Here is a 4637-nt window from a genome sequence, read left to right on the forward strand (position 1 = left end):
CATTGTTAAATTATATGCATTAACTATTATTATATAAGTACTCCGTTGGTTTTAATTTTTAAAAAGCATACAAGAATTTCCCCATGGTTGTAGGAAGCATTTATTACTGATTCACATAGTCAGATGTAGACAAACTCACTGGTAATATCGGCGGACGTTGGCATATTAATTCTTGTTCTTTCTATCGTCATAACTAAAGCAATACAACTAGTAAGCATCAGCCAATATTATTATAACTTTATATTGCAACGTTGTAGGAGTTCACATTGGCGGAAGAATGGATCAAACAAATATACGCTGGACGTAATTTGGCGTTAGAACATAAAATAATAAATACTCAGGAAGTGGCATTGATAGTTGTTTGAAAGGTTTCCGAAATGTTAGTGGTTTCTAAAATAAGCTTATATTTATAGTCATGTTTTTCGAGAATCTAAATACCAGGTGGCCATTGTGCCTCAACAATATTGTATATTCATAAAAAAAAGAAAGTGAGCTCCTTCCAGTGGACGCACATTTGTCGATTCAGTGAAAGGACGCAGTATTGGTATCTGGATGTATATATATATTTATTAATATATATATATATATATTTATTAATAATATATATATTATAATATATTATAACGGCAGGTTGTGGAATTTTGATTTATTATAAAAGTAAAAAAAACCTAAATATGTTACTTAAACGAAAATCTCTGAATACACGGATAGTGGACGAAAATGTTCGTAGTTTTAAGAAAGAGTGAATGTTAGTAAGTTATGAAAAAGATGATAAGTACAGCTTAAACCAATGAGGGCTTCCAAACCATTTTCACGTTATGGTGCTCAATTAAAATTAAATATTTTGCGGCATTCACATACAAATATTCTCAATTAATTTTGAGACGTTTTAAGCTCTCCTACTATAATTTAATTTAAACATTCCTGCCGTATATTTTTTTTTACTCCCGTGTGGTTTTCTAACTAGAATAAAACTTTACGTCCAGAATCAATAATAAAAAAGCTTTTTTTAGCTTTCCTTTCCAAAAAAGTTTTTAACGTCCGAATAGGTTGTTCCAAAAATATACGAAATTCCACCCAGAATTATTCGAGTCCAAACTTGCGGCTCAGGGTTAATGGACCTTAAAGTAAAATTCAGTGCTCACAATATTATTTTTTCACGTGTTATGCATTTTAATCTACGTTTTGATGAAATTCGTATAAAATTTCATAATTAATTACAAAATATCAAGCATTTACAATGATATATCGATATCAAAAAATCAAGCGAAATTTTGAGATTGCAACCATAGATACTATCAAATCTGATTACCACGTTTTTATTAAGTCGTTTTCTTGTTTGTCCAGTAAAAATCTTGCAATCGATTTTTAACTAACTTCCCGACTAGCTAGACATTTAAAACATTTATAATATATCAGAACACGATGACAATGCATTCTTTTAATACTTTTAGCCATCTTTATGCAGAATTGAATTCATTTTCAGTTCATTCTGTTTTGTATGGAAAGTTAGTTCGGAAAAAATCCGCAAGGTGGTGCTTCGACGAATTCAATGCTTGCACTTTTGCGTAACGGCGTTCGACGATTTTGAAAAAAAGAATTAACTCGCTTTTTTGTTTTTTGTTTGTTTGTTGGTTTTTTACTTCAGACCATTTTAAAAATCAGATTGACCGATAAATACCTTAGTTTTAAATTGACAAATTATTATAATGGTGAAAGTTTGAAAATTGTACAACCGAAATTGAATAAGCATAAAATAATACATAGTTAATAAAGGGTGTTTTTTTTAGAGGTATAGAACTTTGAAATGGAATAAAACAAAGATGACTTTTTATATTGACATGAAATTTACTTTATTCGAAAGATGCTCTTCTGGCATTATAATTTAAATATGACTTCTGGCATATGACTGCCACGGCTGGCTCGGACGTAGTCTAATCTGGAGGTCCAATTTTCGATGACTTTTTCCAACATTTGTGGCCGTATATCGGCAATAACGCGGCGAATGTTGTCCTCCAAGTGGTCAATCGTTTTGGGCTTATCGGCGTAGACTAGCGACTTCACATATCCCCACAGAAAATAGTCAAGCGGCGTTAAATCGCCCGATCTTGGAGGCCAATTCACGGGTCCGAAACGTGAAACTATGCGGTTACCAAACGTTTCCTTCAATAAATCAATTGTGGCACGAGCTGTGTGACATGTTGCGCCGTCTTGTTAAAACCACAGTTCTTGCACATTATGGTTGTTCAATTGATGAACGAAAAAGTCAGTAATCATGGCTCTATAGTGGTCACCATTGACTGTAACGTTCTGGCCAGCATCGTTTTTAAAGAAGTACGGACCAATTATTCCAACAGCCCATAAAGCACACCAAACAGTCAATTTTTCTGGATGTAACGGTGTTTCAACATACACTTGAGGATTATCATTACTCCAAATACGGCAGTTTTGTTTATTGACGTATCCATTCAACCAAAAGTGAGCTTCATCGCTAAACGAAATTCGCTTATGAAAATCGGGATCAACGGCAATCTTGTTTTAAAATAAATTTTCACAATTTGGAAGCGTTGTTCAGGCGTCAGTCTATTCATATTGAAATGCCAAATCAAACTAAACTTAAATCACTTAACAGCTGACAAAATGGCCGCCAATTAAAAAAAGTGCTGCCAGATTAAAGTTCTATACCTCTAAAAAAAACACCCTAAATAAACTTTACGTTTATACCTACAGAGTATTTATCATACATACGTATATTTTTAATAAAATTGTCATAGCAATAATTTTTTATATATTATTAGGATGACATCAGCTGTTACTCGTATTATAATATATGTTAATCTACGAGTGTTGTTAACACATAAATATTACAATAAGACGTATCATTTCATTCACGCACCAAATTCTGAGTTATTCATTTGGGAGTCAAACCAACATACCCTGCCTGTTCCTTATTCCATCTCACTCCTAAATATTTATATAAAAATCAATGTTTTTTTAAATAAATATAAAAAATATTAAAACGATGAATTAGTCAAAAATCTACACGGTAAAAAATTGAAAACTTAATAAATATGACAATAAAATATAATGTAATAATAACGTAACTCTTGATATAAGTATGTAACAAATTCACATTTTTTTACAATAATTGAAAGTTTATCTTTGACTTTCTTTTTGAAAATCTTTTTAATGTTTTCAGAATAAACATATTTATTAATTAATACAGTTGATATTGTAAATTATCAAAAAAATGTCTCAAATTGCAAACTTCGTATTTTTCCGCTAGGTGCCTTTGCTGGTATAAGAATCCCCCGTAATTAGTACAATCTTATGAAATTGACAGATGTTTGCTAAGTATGAACCTGCAGTTATAAATGACATCAGCTAAGGTGATAAGCAATCTTAGTAACCTATTTTAAAGTTTAAATTTCATAGATTTAGACTTTTTCATCAGATTAAAACTAATATATTGATGCCACCTACGATGGCCGCGTGGCTTAAGCGTCGGCCTATAGCGTCGTGGGTCACAGGTTCAAATCCTGGATCTTACAAATACACATATTGTTTTCCAATTCGTGTTTGAGTCAGAGTATGGACCCAATAGGTTGAGCAAGTGGCTGACATCCATTTCTCGTAAAAACAAAATCTGTTAATACAAACCTCCACTATGTGGAGGCCCATATGATCTTATTAGGATTGGACATGGTCAGAAAAAAATGTCGATACTTTCTAATGAATCGATGGCATCGCCTGCTTTATTGAAAGCCATAACTGCTCTCAAAAATGGTTTTATTTGTATTCCTTCATTTGCTACCCCCAGGTAAAGCATGACCTGCCTACCCTCACAGGACGTCACTGCAGGTGGGTTTGTACATTTCATCAGAATTTTGAAATATTGGCTTTATTTAATAGTTCCTCAAAATCAGTCACCCTCTGTGCCTCCACGTACCTGAATCAGCCACAAGATTCATTAGGTTAAGATTAAATTAATATAGCTTACTCGACTTTTTTCCCTCTGATAACGGGCATGGTGTCAATGAATATTTGCCGGAATAGTATGAACCAGGAAGCGGTGAGCCAGATATTGTAGACGATTTGTCATGATTTTTATCGAAGTCACCCACAATAAGAATATTCTTGTTTTAGCATTAAACAATACTGATTAAAATTTAGGGGACAAACATACCGTCACTGTTCTGGAAGAAGACACTAATTCGAAAAAATGACATATTGAGTTAGTTATACCAAAATGTTCCTTATTTCAAACTTTACCGTCTGGAAACCTTCTTAATAAATAAACAGTCTTTATTATAAAGTCATCCTTTTTATGATTACTTATTAAACTCAAATGATGGACCATTTCAAACATTTTAACAACTTCAAAGTCAGATTACTCAAAACTAGTATTCTCCAGTTAGTGTGTTCTGCCAGAACAGAGACGAACATTCAAACATTTATTAAAAAACATGGGCCTATGCATGGTGGTACCTAAATAAGTCGATTTTTATGCAATAATTATTATCGCTATTATCGCTTCGAACTAATGCATAACGATAAACAGGTGGCACCGCTGACGCCAAAACATTGAAACACAAATGACATTGACTATCAAATAATTACACTTCGTCAACAGAAAT

This window comes from Rhyacophila brunnea, unplaced genomic scaffold (genome assembly GCF_057557595.1).
Source record: "Rhyacophila brunnea isolate RB1 unplaced genomic scaffold, BYU_Rbru_1.0 scaffold_19, whole genome shotgun sequence".
NCBI lineage: Eukaryota > Metazoa > Arthropoda > Insecta > Trichoptera > Rhyacophilidae > Rhyacophila > Rhyacophila brunnea.